Below are 15,383 nucleotides of genomic sequence, written 5' to 3' on the forward strand. Positions count from 1 at the left end.
TTTTCACACGCAAATCATTTCATCCCTCGCCTTCTTCTTCTTCTTCTGCGCTAAATAAATCATCCCGTCTGCTGACACGAGATACCTTTACAAACATCCACACATCTGCCCCTCTATCCACCCATCCCCTCACTCTGATGTGGCTCCGCACTAATGGATGTTTTCAATTTGATGCTACATGGTCGTGATTTACAACAGAGACAGACAGATAGACAGACAGACAGACAGACATACCTGTCCTCTGTCCTCCAGTGTCTGTCGGAGTGCTTCTTGTTTGATCCAGTCTATGAGTGACTGTGAGGGCTGCTACAGTCATATCTGTCTGGGTTTTACTGATTACTGTACAGAACCAGAACCACAGAACTTTATTCAAACTGGATCAGATTTTATTTACAATATATTTGCTGCTTTTCCCTCTGATGTCTCTGACTGCTCCAACTCTCTGTGATTTACACAGTTTAGCAGCTGGACCGGACCGGGTTGGAGCACAGCCTCTGAGACCAACAGGGAATAACGTCACAGTACCGAGGTGATCCACAAACTTTTTGATGAAACATTGATCAGCAGTGAAGCGCTAACTGCTTAGCTCGGTCAGCCGTGTAGCTAACTGAACTGACTCAGCCCGGGATGCCAGGATCCAAACCCGACTGCTGTGTTCACTGTTAGACTGGACACTGCCGGTTCAGAGGTTCTGTCGCCGTGTTCACTGTTAGACTGGACACTGCCGGTTCAGAGGTTCTGTTCGGTCCGACCGTGTTCACTGGAAGGTTGAGGCTGATGCTAGCTTGTTGTCTCAGTATCCAGAACAAGTTTCCCTCCATGAGCTGGAGAAGAGCCAGAAGATGGACGGATGAGGGTGGAGGCCCCTATAAACAAATATCTGCTGCAGAAAGCAATGAAAATCATATCAGCTTCAAACGCAAAGAAGCAAAACTTTGGAAACAAAATAAAAAAAATTAAAATGATGAAACTGCACAAACACACCGTGTGTGTGTGTGTGTGTGTGTGTGTGTGTGTGTGTGTGTGTGTGTGTGTGTGTGTGTGTGTGTGTGTTGATCCTGGCTGTGTTTTGTGCCGTGAGAAGTCTTATCGGTGGACTCATACAAACGTCTTCTTAAAGAGACAGGACAGTGCCGGTGTGATGAGTATCTGCTTGGCTCTGATAGCATCTCTCAGCCTGTTTACAGCTCTGTGGAACATCAGGATATTTTTGTGACTCAAATGTTGATAAGACATTGATCCAGCAGCTGGAGGATCTTTGACGTGTTTCCTGTTTCCTAACGTATATTTGTAGCTCAGCAGCACTCTATGAGTGTCTGACCTCTGTGTCACAGAAACAGGCGGTCCGGTCTCGTACATGGACTCTGTCTTAACGTGACCTGAAACCTGAATGAACATTAATGGAGCAGGTTACCCATCATGCATTGGGCTCTAACACACCAGTGACTTGAAGCTGTAACGTCCTGTCATCATGTCATGAGTCAACCAGTCATCTGGCACTCCATGACTACATCCTGATGTCCAGTCATGTTTGTTCCTGAAACGTTGTGGCCCTGCTGCATGTCGGGAAATGTCACCTGACCCGTGGTTGTTTATTTGGATCAAACCAGTCATACCTGTTGCCTTTTAATCTGCGTGTTTGTCCTCCAGCTGTATCTCTTCTTCATCTCTTCTTTATCTTCTTCGTCTCTTCATCATCGACGCTGTCACACTCTTACAAACATCACGTACGCATCAAGACCGTCATGGCCGCCGCCAGCAGCAACAGCAACATGCTGGTGTCTTTGAAGTGTCTTCAAAACAAACTGCTGCTGGAGCCAACGGACGGGCCACAACGCAACTAACATAAACTACACAGCCAGCACAGGGCAACGGGACCAGGTACAGGTCCAGTACCAGGTCCAAGTCCAGTGAGAGGTCTGTGGGTGTCCCTGTGCAGGGAGCAGCAGCTGTTTCTTCTTCTGCTGTTTTGACAGAACAGGAAGTGTTTGTGGTTGACTGAAAAAGAATGAAGTTTATCTTTAAAGACACGAAACCCGACTGACGGGACGAGTCCGGACCTGAGGAGGAGGAGGAGGAGGAGGAGGAGGAGGAGGGAGCACATCAGATAATGTGGAAGTCATGAAGAAGTCACACTGATGAACCAAAACATTCCATGGTTACTCACACAGCAGAGGTTATTTAAAGGTTATTATAACGTTAATAAAGGGTTACACTGACATGTAAAGAAACACTTCTTCTGTGATTTAATGATGTTCTTTTTCTGTGGTTTAAATCTACAGGAAAAGAAAAAAAGAAACTGTTTTAATTTGGAAACAAATAGATTAAAAGATTTAATCCTGAATCAGTAAACAGAGAAACACACACACACACACACACACACACACACACGTATACACATATAAATAGCCCCCAGACACTATGCTAAGCTAAGCTAAGCAGCAGTCAGACTGAACTGTCCTTTTAAATAACAAGTTGTCATATTGGGTGAAAACTGTCAAATCAGAAGTGATTGTACACCCTAAAAAATGCTGGGTTATATTCATAACCCATCTTTTTGATTTTGAGCTGATTGGGTTGTTTTTACCCAAGGTTCTGTTAAATATTTTGACCGTCCCGTGTGTAAGAGGCTACAGTCCTCGCTGCAGCTGGCCCCGGTTCGAATCCCGCATCGGACGGCCATTTACTGCGTGTCACTCCCCCTTTCTCTGGCCCCTCCTTCCTGTCTATCTTCAGCTGTACTATCATTAAAGGCATAAAAGACAAAAAAATAATCTTAAAAAAAAAAAAAAAAAAAACAAAAAAATTTATAATATATATAAATGTTAATATATTTTGCATTCCCTTTATTTTGGGTGGGCTTTTGATTTGAAGGGGCTGAGGCTAACATTAATCACTCTCCAGTTTGAGACCAGAGAAAACTATGTAAATGGTAAGTAAAACTTAAATTATTATCCTATAACATCTAGTTTTGGTAGATTAATGTGGTAATCAAATAGTTGTGTCTCAGATATTACTTAAAAACTTGACTTCACTCTGCGACTCGAGCTGTTTTTTCTGTGTTGCTCGCTAGTATCGCTGCTATCAAAGTCTAGCAGTGCAGGGATATTTTTCCATTTTCGCTGTGGATGGATGTTACATGAGAAGACTGGAGACCTTCTTGCAAACACTGATTTACTCTCAGCAGGTATTCACATAGAGATAGACATACATTCTGTGTTACACTGTGTTACTTCATGGTGAAACAGTAAAAGGTAGAGGTCACACACACATTCACAAAAAACATCTAGTTGGGCCCAGCGAGCAGTTGGGGGGGATCGTCTCATCTCTGTTGGGTGCGGTGGATAGGTGCTTTAAAGCATTTTTTGTTTTGGATGTCAACTACCCAAAACCGTGTGCACAGGTTTGGAGGTTTATTCAGGCATGCATCTTTGAGATCCCAGGTTATGAATCCAATGCCATGAAGTTGATCAGGTCTAAACTTGCTGTGATGGAGTCATCCAACACCCCAGCTAGTTAAGATGCAAGTTGAGCTTTCGTCTGCTTCACCCCGTTAAGTTCAGGTACCAAAAACTGCTGTTTACATTTATTCCAGTTTTAACTGACTGTTTAATTGTTCTAGTTTTTACTGATGTAATTTCCCAAAATATGTGGACTGAACATGTGAAGGGGCCAAAAACCTATGAACTTTGTTGTTGTTTTTTTCCTTTTCTTTTTTAATATTTAGGTTATTGTATGTTTATTGTATGTATTGTACTTAAATTGATGGACTTTGCATTAAGTTTCTGATGCAGCAATGTTAAAAATGTATAACATTAACCCAACAACATGGTTCTATTTTAGCCCAGTTATTGGGTAACATTAACCTAACAGCAGAGTCGTTTGTAACCCATTTTTGGGTAAACAGTCTCAACCCAACATGCTGGGTCAAGCCCATAACTCAACCCTGCTGGTCTAGAACAGCCCAGTGTTGACCAGGTCCAACTTTGGACCAGCGTTGGGTTACCCAAATAACTCAAATTGGGTTATTTTCAACCCAGCAGTTTTAGGTGTGTAGTTTTTATGTGAAGCAGTCACATGACTCATGGAGAGCAGAAACAATAAACAGTTCATGTCCTGATCACACCTGAGATCTATGACTCACCTGTTTAACAAGAAGTCACTGATCTGACCCCAGATCTGCTGCACATTCTCTACCTGTCTGTCTGTCTGTCTGTCTGTCTACCAGTCAGTCTGTCTTCCTCTGTACCTGTCTGTCTCTCTCTGTACCTGTCTATCTGTTCATCTGTCTGTCTGTTTATCTACCTGTCTGTTACCTGTCTGTCTCTCTCTGTACCTGTCTGTCTGTGTTGAGATAATCAAAGTAAACAGTGATAATGTCTCTCGTGGCTCTGCAGGTATCTTCGGTTCAGGTCTGTCACTCAGGTGTGTTACCTGAACGCAGTCACATGATGGATGCTGTTCCTTTGTCCTCCGCACTGATCCGCAGCAGGAATGTCAGCTACGCTAACTACGCTAACACACACACACACACACACACACAATCACACACCTGTGATCACATGACTGCCCTCAGCACTGGTATAAACTCAGGTGTTTCTAATCACACTAATTAAGGCTCTGTTCCATTCAGCTCAAATAGTTTCTGCTGCACGAAATGGAACTGAGTCTTATTTAGTGTACCTGTGATGACCTGTCAAGATGGCTGCTGTTAAACAGGTGTGCAGTCTTTTTCTGGTGGTTACAGGTAAAGGACACACGGATACACCTGAGGCAGACGTCACTTGACTGATGGACACATCCAAACACGAATCAGTCCTTATTAAAGACCCAAAGCGAGTTTTCACTGAGTCAGACTTACCTGATCGGAATCACCTGATCATGTTATCTGATGATGTCATCAGGTGAGGATTAAAGACATCCTTTGATCTGATAATCATCATCTGACTGTTAGTAAACAAGATGGAGGATGGATGGGGGCGAGGCGGCAACATGGGGGCAACTAAACCCCGTTAGAACCACAGAAGAAGAGACTAGACCTCGTTAGAACCACAGAAGAAGAGACTAGACCTCGTTAGAACCACAGAAGAAGAGACGTAGGCGTTGGGTCAGACGGTCTCTTGTGTTGTTGGAGTTAATGAGCCGATAAAAACACACAACAAGCAGAGAGTGTTTGATCCAAACACACACACACACACGCACACACACACGCAAACATACACACACAGGGTAACCTGAGAGTGGCACACACACCTGGACACTCACCTGTACCTGTGCTGTTAACTGTAAACACCGAAAGTCATCCATCACTTTCTCCTTCACACCGAACAACAAGTCAGCTGAGTACACGTCAGTACGACTATAGTACACATCAGTACAACTAAAGTACACATCAGTACGACTAAAGTACACGTCAGTACGACTAAAGTACACATCAGTACGACTAAAGTACACATCAGTACGACTAAAGTACACATCAGTACGACTAAAGTACACATCAGTACGACTAAAGTACACATCAGTACGACTAAAGTACACATCAGTACGACTAAAGTACACATCAGTACGACTAAAGTACACATCAGTACGACTAAAGTACACATCAGTACGACTAAAGTACACATCAGTACGACTAAAGTACACATCAGTACGACTAAAGTACACATCAGTACGACTAAAGTACACATCAGTACGACTAAAGTACACATCAGTACGACTAAAGTACACATCAGTACGACTAAAGTACACGTCAGTACGTCTAAAGTACACATCAGTACGACTAAAGTACACATCAGTACGACTATAGTACACATCAGTACGACTATAGTACACATCAGTACGAATATAGTACACGTCAGTACGTCTAAAGTACACGTCAGTACGACTAAAGTACACATCAGTACGACTATAGTACACATCAGTACGACTATAGTACACATCAGTACGACTATAGTACACATCAGTACGACTATAGTACACATCAGTACGACTATAGTACACATCAGTACGACTATAGTACACATCAGTACGTCTAAAGTACACGTCAGTACGACTATAGTACACATCAGTACGACTATAGTACACATCAGTACGAATATAGTACACATCAGTACGACTATAGTACACATCAGTACGACTATAGTACACATCAGTACGAATATAGTACACGTCAGTACGTCTAAAGTACACGTCAGTACGTCTAAAGTACACGTCAGTAGTACTGTGGAAACGACCTTCCTGCACTCTGCTTTTCGCATACATCCTGGGCTTCTGTAGCCCTCTCCACTCCAGTTTTTAGGTGTATATCGTTCTCTGTTACATACTTTATGTTACCAATCTGTTTTGTGTTGTTTTGATCGTTAATATAAGTTTTAATGATGTTTTCAGTTTCACGTTTTTGGCGCGATTTGTTTCCATGTAGCCGTGTACACTATGCAGCATGAGCTTGCACTCCCTGGTGTTAACACTAAATGTTTAGGAGCACAGAGGAAGAGACAAAAGGCTAATATGTTTTAATGTCTTCTGCAGGTATGTGTAAGTTATGAATTTGTTCTTTTATGGTTCTGAGATTTGTAAAATTGACTGCAGATAAAATGTTCTGTGAAATCTTAAAAAGACTTAAGGCTAAAATACACTGCATGCGGAACGGCTCCGCCACGGCGACGGAACCGATACGCTTCAATGTTAGTCAGTGCGTCAGCTCACACAGTCTCCGTCCCCGCTGTGTAACTTAATGAGCGGTATCGAAAATTACCGAGGTTTTTTGCTTTTTCGGGCGTTCGTGCGCCCCCCACGGAGAATGCGCCCTGGGCGGCCGCCCACATTGCCCATAGCTAGGACCGGCCCTGTACAGAGCTTCTGTTGTTCACGGAGCCGGAGCACGGAGCATAAATTCAGCACAGAGCAGACCGTGAGGGGAAGGAAGTCAGCTACAAAATACAAAATAAAACCCCGGTTGATTTTTTAAAATAAAATACTCCGTGTTCACCGCGGATCGAGTTTCATTTCAAGAACGCGTCACAATGGGCGGGGCCGACCTGAAGTCAACAGGTGAGGGGTTTTCAGGTGTAATCATTGATGACCCCTCACATCCTTTTTATAAGGACACCAGAAAAAAGATGCGGCGTGGAATGTCATCGCAGGAGTCAAAGAGACTACAGCCGGAAATATCACGCGATTATGCGCGAATTTGCGAGATCTCGTGTGTTCTCGAAACGCTCGGTAGCCGGCGGAGACGCACCTGAGCGCATCACAAACGGATCATGTGTTGGCGGACATGGAAGTACGCAGTCGTTCCGGAGCGGAACCGTTCTGCAGCCGTTCCGCATGCTGTGTATTTTCGGGGTAAAGTATGACTAAAGTACACGTCAGTACGACTAAAGTACACGTTGGTATGATCATAGTACATGTTATCAACAGAATGAGGAACTTATGAAGAGTGAGACTAATGAGGAGACAGGTGAGACTAACAAGGGACAGGTGACACTAATTAAGGACAGGTGAGATTAATGAGGGACAGGTGAGACTAATGAGGGACAGGGAACAAAAGCAGGAAGTAGAAATAGCACACAGAGAGGGAAGAACTACAAAATCAAACAGGAAACTCAAAACCAGGAAACTGGTATCAAAAAACATTGTTAACTCACGATGATGATCTGTAATTACAAGTACTTTAACTTAACTAAGTACGTTTGAATGCAGTACACTGAGGCATTAGTACTTTTCTTTTCAGTATAAGTACATGTTTGAATGCAGTACACTGAGGCATTAGTACTTTTCTTTTCAGTATAAGTACATGTTTTAATTCAGTACACTGAGGCATTAGTACTTTTGGTGAAGTAAAAGATGTAAGTACTTGTTGAATGTTTTTCGCTAGTCTAACTTTGTCAACTCTGTCGTGAGTGCAATGTTTGAGTGTGGAGGAGGCGGAGGGAGCAGCAGTGAGGAGATGAAAAGGTGGAGAGGAGGTGAGCAGGTGGGCTTTAACCACTGAGACACAACAAGAGGGCATTAGGAGGACAGAGGGAATGTGGACAAGCTGAAAGATGAAAGCAGAGTGGCAAAGAAGAGGAGGAGGAGGCGGAGGAAACAAGAGGGGCTCAAGGACACAAAAGGATCAAACGTCACTGTGGAAATCCTGAATATCAGACAAATGCAGGCTGAACTGTCCAGCCGTCCACTTATTTCTGGCCACTTACTGTTAGCTGTATGATGTCCACATGCTGCTGGTGACAGACGTTTCCTCTCAAACATTCGTCTGAGATTTTAAATATTAAATTAAAAATCCAAAAAACAAAGTGAAATTAATAATGAATAATAATAATGAATAATGAATCATTCATGAATTAAATAGTTTAGAAAATACAAACTTTGCTGTCATGTTGGTTTGACTTACAATGAGGTTCAGGTTTGTGCTCTGGTGTCTTGATTCCTATCTGTAAAGGTCTAATTTTACTTTATATTTATGATTTTATGAGCTGCTGTATCAGGTGAATTTCTCCACTGTGGATCAATAATCAATAAATGTTTATGGTTTGCAGGTGCATAAATGTGTTATTTTTTTATTGTTTGTTTTATTTAATCTACACCAGACCTCATTAAAAATCAATAAAGAAAAGACAAAATGTTGGTAATTTTTCACTTTTGGTTTCAACCTGCAGCTCCTTCTACTTCTCCTCCTTCTCCTTCTCCTTCTCCTTCTCCTCCTTCTCATCTCCTTCTCCTTCCTCTTCCCCCGTCAGGTTAAGATGAAAGGAGCAGTGATGGAGCAGAAGGGTGGAGGACACCAGCTGCTTTGTCTGATGTAACATCACTAAAATCACTCAAACATGCAGCTCACTGACCCTCCTCCTTCTCCTCATCTTCTCTTATATGACACTTTGTTTTCAGTCTGTCATTTACATTTATGTTACTATGTAAATGTTACGCAGGGCTCTGTTTTCCCAAAAGTTGAATCTGGTTCAACTTCTCTCCCGGTCACTGGCAATGTTTTTTGCGGCAATGCCTGCATTGCGGGCTGCCATTGCCGAAACGCACGACCCCCACTGAATGAATTGAAAAACACCGCCAACGTCCCGTTTGCCTGTCGCTATAACGCCCACTAAGGAAGGAAGCATGAAGCAGCAGCTGGTGTGTTGTGTTGGTGTCACAAGTTTGAACCCAGTCTCAGGTGTTTGTTGGTGCAGCAGCACTACCTGCTGTTCAAACATGTTCACTGCAGCCTGAACTCACTGAGCCATGTAAGTCATTGATCCAAGGTCATTCTCAGTCTGCCTCATTCTTCACATTTTGAAGCATTTAAGCTCAACAGTCTGATGTCTGAGGGGAGTTTGGCACAATGTGTTTCTGGATTCATGCAGCTTCGTTTCCTTCCTGTGGAACAGGGACTGCACCTCTGCAGATGTTTCATGTTGGAGTACTTGAACCTGACAAAAGACATTTCAGAGAGCATCATGGGAAATGTTTTCATGATTTGGGTGACCTGACCCTTTACGTCTCTGCTTCCTGAAAGTAGAGTAACCTGCTTGTGATTTGGTCCTGCTTCAGTCCATGTGTCCGAGTGTGTGAGACAGGAAGCAGCAGCAGTTTTCATATTCATAGCAGCTCTACGTTAGCCGTCATCCAACCAGCAGGATGACGGGGACATTTTCTTTGCACCAGGAGAACTTGTCTAACTGCAGCTTTACACTTTGTGTTGAGCATGAACTCAGTCAGAGGTGATCCAGAAACCGGAGTTTGTCCATTCAGTGTCGACACTGTTCTAAACCAGCTGCTGGATCGTCATTATAAACCAAGAAGAAGTGGATTCAACCAGAATCAGAACCAGGGCTGACAAGGCTCGAGATGCGTTCCTGATCGAGGACTTGAGGCGGTTAGAATCATCCGGTTCCAAATAGCTGAATTTGAGCTGAAGTCCAAATGAGACTCTGCGAATGAAACGGGATGAAATCGACGACTGTAGATAAAATAATATCCAGGGTTTCATAACTTTTTGCTTTCTGCCAAATCCTGAATCAGTTTAATCCAACTGAGGATTCTGCAGCTACGGACAAATAAAAAAAACCTTCACATCACGTTTTATGTCACGTGTCACAGCAGTCAGTTCATCATAATGAAGAGAATGTAATCCTGATGTGTGTGTGCAGTTTAAATGGTTTGTTTGTGAGCAACAATAAAAGTTTGGTTTTACAGTGTGAGTTTCAGTGGTGCGTTCAAGTCAGCTCGGAGGAAATCCAGAAACACTGACGACTCTTTAATCAGTGCAAAAACGTAATAAATGTTTCAGTGTTTATTAACGTGAGCATATGAACAGACTGATTACATGTTGATAGACGGATTACATGATAATAATGGAGGTTTCATCTCTTCATATTCAAATCTCTCTTCTTCCTTTTTACACATCGTTTCATAAGTTCACTCTGAAATCAAACGCACCCCTGCTGTCTCCACCCCTCCGCAGGGACGCTTCATTTCCCCTCAGCTGCTAAACGCTGCCACTTCATTAACGGCACTCGATCAATTAAACATCAAACAGAGACAACGACGGAAGAGGAAACGGAAAGAACAGAAGAAGGTGAGAAGGAAGGAAGGAAAGGATGGAGGAAGTAGAGAAAGAAACGCGCACAGGGAAGGAAACGAGGAGGTGAAGAAGAAAATAAAAGATGGAAGTAAAGTGTAGACTGTATCTGTACAGAACGACATGAGCAGTACTGTGTGTACTCTGTACTACATCTGCAGTAACTGAGCAGAAATACGCAGTAATCAGTAACTAATGCAGTAAAGTCCATGACATGAACTGATGACATCATCATCCTCGAAGCTCCACCTGCTCCTGAACACAACACCAAGATGATGATTGGATGAACCATGAAGTGATGTCATCTCTTTGCTGTGATGTCACTGTGATGTCACAGGCTCAGACCTCCATGGTGTCCGGTTTGGGCGTCCTGGAGATCCAAAGGTTCGAGTGGTCGACAGCGGTCTTGGTACGAGGAGTACTGTAGGGAGAGTGTTACCGTGGTTACAACGTACATGCACACATGTGCAGGCTAATAAACATAAGGTCAACATGAAGTGACTGTCACCATCAATCAAATGTCATCGTCATGGTAACATATGAGTCTTACCACCTTCTCTCCAGTCTTACCTTCTACTGAGCATCTGAAAACAACATGTCCCAGAAGCCACCAGGATGAGCAGCAGCAGGGGGATTGTGGGAATGATCACGTATACCAGTAACATGCCTGAAAAGAGACGGACAGAGACAGAGACGGACAGAGACAGAGACGGACAGAGACAGACAGAGGGATGAGTCCACGTGTCAGTCAACAGAGACGGACAGAGACAGACAGAGACAGACAGAGACAGAGGGATGAGTCCATGTGTCAGTCAACAGAGACGGACAGACACAGACAGAGACAGACACAGACAGAGACGGACGGACAGAGGGATGAGTCCACGTGTCAGTCAACAGAGACAGACAGACACAGACAGAGACAGACACAGACGGACAGAGACGGAGGGATGAGTCCATGTGTCAGTCAGCAGAGACGGACAGACAGAGACGGACAGAGACAGAGGGATGAGTCCATGTGTCAGTCAACAGAGACGGACAGACACAGACAGAGACGGAGACGGACAGAGACGGACGGACAGAGGGATGAGTCCACGTGTCAGTCAACAGAGACAGACAGACACAGACAGAGACAGACAGAGACGGACAGAGACGGACAGACAGTGTCCACGTGTCAGTCAACAGAGACGGACAGACAGAGTCCACGTGTCAGTCAACAGAGACAGACAGACAGAGTCCACAGGTCAGTCAACAGAGACAGACAGACACAGACAGAGACAGACAGAGACAGAGACGGACAGAGACGGACAGACAGAGTCCACATGTCAGTCAACAGAGACGGACAGACAGAGTCCACGTGTCAGTCAACAGAGACAGACAGACACAGACAGAGACGGACAGAGACAGACAGACAGAGTCCACAGGTCAGTCAACAGAGACGGACAGAGACAGAGACGGACAGAGACAGAGACGGACAGAGACAGACAGACAGAGTCCACGTGTCAGTCAACAGAGACAGACAGACACAGACAGAGACGGACAGAGACAGACAGACAGAGTCCACGTGTCAGTCAGACGTGTTCACGTGTCAGAGTCTGTACCTGAAGGTCCAGCCACGGCGACCTGAGGGGGAATGACATCACTTCCTGCACCTGCTGTGACCTCTGAGGACACACACACACACACACACACACACACACACAGAGAGAACAGGAGTTCAACAAACGGAAAGATTAATCTATTACTCTGTAAAGGTAATCTATTACTCTTAAAGTAATCACTTACACTGTAAAACTAATCTATTACTCTTCGTTCATGTCAAACTAATTTATTACTCTTAAAGTAATCTATTACTTTTGAAACTAATCTTAGTTTCAAAGTATTTTCTTCTCATAGATCTGACTTTAAAACTCAAAAAAATACTCAGATTCTATTGCTTTTAATGTAATCTATAACTTTAAAAAGTGATCTATTACTCTCAAAATACTTTTCCCACAGAATCTGACTTTTTTCTCAAAACTCTGACTCTAAAACGCAGAATATGTAAAAAGTCAGAATTCATACTTTTAAAGTCAGAAGTAATGGATTGCTTTCAAAGTAATGGATTACTTTCAAAATGCTTTTTCTCATAAATCAGACTTTTTCTCAGAATTCCATAAGTAATCCATTACTTCCAAAGAAATCCTTTACATCCAAAGTAATCTATTACATTTAAAAGTACTAATATTTTCATAGTAATCTAATACTTTAAAAAGTATTCTATTCTATAACTTTCAATGCAATCAGTTATTTTTAAAAGTTATAGGTCCGTTTAGGTCAAAATAAGCCAGGCTGCTCAGCAGCCCAGGGTTCGAATCTTGAGCAAAAAGTCAGAATTCTGAGAAAAAAGTATTTTTCAAAGTAATGGATACTTTGGAATTCTGACTTTAAGATATTTTCGTGACCTTGTCAAGCGTTACCGGATAGAGACAGCTGAGGAGAGAGATGGGGAATGATTCAGGCTGCTGGGGGCTTACTGACTTCTGAAGTCAGATTTCTCAGAAAAAAGGATAAAAGTAATAGATTTTTTTTTACTTTGAAAGTAATAGAATACATTGAAAGTAATCGAGTACTTTTGAATGTTATAGATTACTTAGAAAGTAATAGATTTTTTTTTCGTTAAAACTATGAATTATTACTTTCTGACTGGGAAAAAAAGTATCTTGAAAGTAATTGATTACTTTGAAATTCTGACTTTTAAAGTATGAATTCTGACTTTTTCTGAGTCTTAAAGTCAGATTTCTGAGAGAAAAGACAGATTTTCAGAAAAACTATTTTGATTACTTTGAAAGTAAACGATTACTTTGAAATTCTGACGTTTTCCAACTTATTCTAAGTTTTAAAGTCAGTTTTCTGGCAGAAGAATTAGTAATCAGAGTAATCGATTACTTTAAAAAAAATTCTCAGAAATCAGATTTTTTCTCAGATTTACTTTAAAACTCAGAATAAGTTAGAAAAAGAATTCTGAGAAAAAGTAAAGTAATCTATTACTCTGCCTTAAGGTAAAGTAATCTATTCTCTAACAATAGTGGAGATGGTTGTGGACTTCAGGAAGAACTCAGCCTCGCCTGCCTCCATCACGCTCTGTAATGTAATCTATTACTCTGTGAAAGTAATCTATTGTGTAAAAACAAGATGGTTGTGGAGAAGGTTCGTCAGAATAAAGGTGTTGCTGCTCAGGAAAAGTAATCTATTACTCTGTCCTTATGTAAAAGTAATCTATTACTCCATCTTTATGTAAAGTAATCTGTCTTCATGTATAAGTAGTTTAGAGGGATCATTAGATTAAAGGTGCTGGAGCTGTCGGCATCCAGTGATGGACGTTATGACCTTTTAAGTACCTTCCTGTTTACCTGGGCCCCGCCCTCCAGGTGAGTCACTGTGTTCCTTCACAAGATGGCTCTCTGAAAGACAAAAGACAGAATGAAGGCAACGAATGAGCTGATTGGCTGGTGGTACCTGGTTTGTTTAACAGAGAGTGAAGCTGATTGGCTGATGGTACCTGGTTTGTTTAACAGAGAGTGAAGCTGATTGGCTGATGGTACCTGGTTTGTAAGAGCAGTTGCCCACCCAGTCCTTTAGTATAGAGACTGTGTCTGTCCCCCGTCCACCTACATTATTTAAAGATAAAACAAACAGAAGAGGAGTTCACCATAAAAACTTATTAAAAACTGGACTCCTGAATATCAGGTCTTGGTCATCTAAATCTGTCTTAGTCAATGAATTAATATCTGATTATGATATTGATTTGTTCTGTCTCACTGAAACCTGGCTGCAGGAGGATGAATATGTTGCTTAAATGAATCCACTCCTCCGAGTCATTATAATACTCATGTTCCTCGAAGTACTGGTCGAGGTGGTGGAGTTGGAGCCATATTTGACTCAAGTCTATTAATAAATCCTAAACCTAAACTAAATTATAATTCATTTGAAAGTCTTGTTCTTAGCCTCACTCACCCAACCTGGAAAACTTTGCAGCCAATTTTATTTGTTACAGTATATCGAGCTCCAGGTCCTTATTCTGAATTTTTATCGGAATTTGCATCAGGCTTGATCCTTAAAACAGATAAAGTAATTATTGTAGGTGATTTTAACATTCATGTGGACAACCACAATGATAGTCTTAGTACTGCGTTTATCTCTCTATTAGACTCAATTGGCTTTTGTCAAAGTGTAAATAAACCGACTCATTGTCAAATCCACAATAATAGTTTGAAAATGTTGTATTATACACAGGCTGACTGAAAGAAAGAAACATTAAGGAGATGCTGTCTAAAAAAAATGTATCAAATTCAGTTCACTTCAGAAGATGTACCTCCTCCTACTCATAAGCACTGCATTATCAATATCAGTCTTGTTATTCATTATTCAGACTTGATTTTCATTTTAAAATCATGTTTTTCCTCTGAACGTGTCCTCTTTGAATCCACTGCTCTAGACAGACTTGAAATAAGCATGTCCATAGAGCTACTTCCATTGCTTATCTGAACATGTTGCTAATATGCTGCCAGGTTTCCAGAACTCTTGCATTAAATCTATAATAGTAATGCTGTGGAAATAAGAAATATCACTCAGACTACGTTGCCATAGCCACATTGTCCTTGTAGTCTTTCAGCAAATCATCTGAATGAGAGAAGATTTCTAAATGGTAGTGCTAAAACTGTAAACAATAGCATCATGTTCAGACATGGAAGAATTAATTGTTGTTCCACAGGTATGATGGATGTACCTGTTGGCCAGGATTAAACATCTGAAACATGATTGGTTGATC

The 15,383-nt window shown here is 42.0% G+C and overlaps 1 long non-coding RNA gene across 2 annotated transcripts; it reads right to left on the reverse strand.

The window, feature by feature from the left end:
• Positions 1-10,287: 10,287 nt before the first annotated feature.
• LOC113746369 (uncharacterized) lies at positions 10,288-14,278 on the reverse strand. Of its 2 annotated transcripts, XR_003462808.1 has the most exons (5): positions 14,158-14,192; positions 13,954-14,016; positions 12,175-12,237; positions 11,147-11,243; positions 10,288-10,997 (listed from the first exon to the last, which is right to left on the reverse strand). It is a non-coding gene; the product is annotated as an uncharacterized LOC113746369 (long non-coding RNA). The 2 variants fall into 2 exon arrangements; XR_003462807.1 differs by having other exon boundaries at positions 13,954-14,278.
• Positions 14,279-15,383: the final 1,105 nt, after the last annotated feature.

The sequence above is a fragment of the Larimichthys crocea genome, chromosome VIII (assembly GCF_000972845.2).
Source record: "Larimichthys crocea isolate SSNF chromosome VIII, L_crocea_2.0, whole genome shotgun sequence".
Lineage (NCBI taxonomy): Eukaryota > Metazoa > Chordata > Actinopteri > Sciaenidae > Larimichthys > Larimichthys crocea.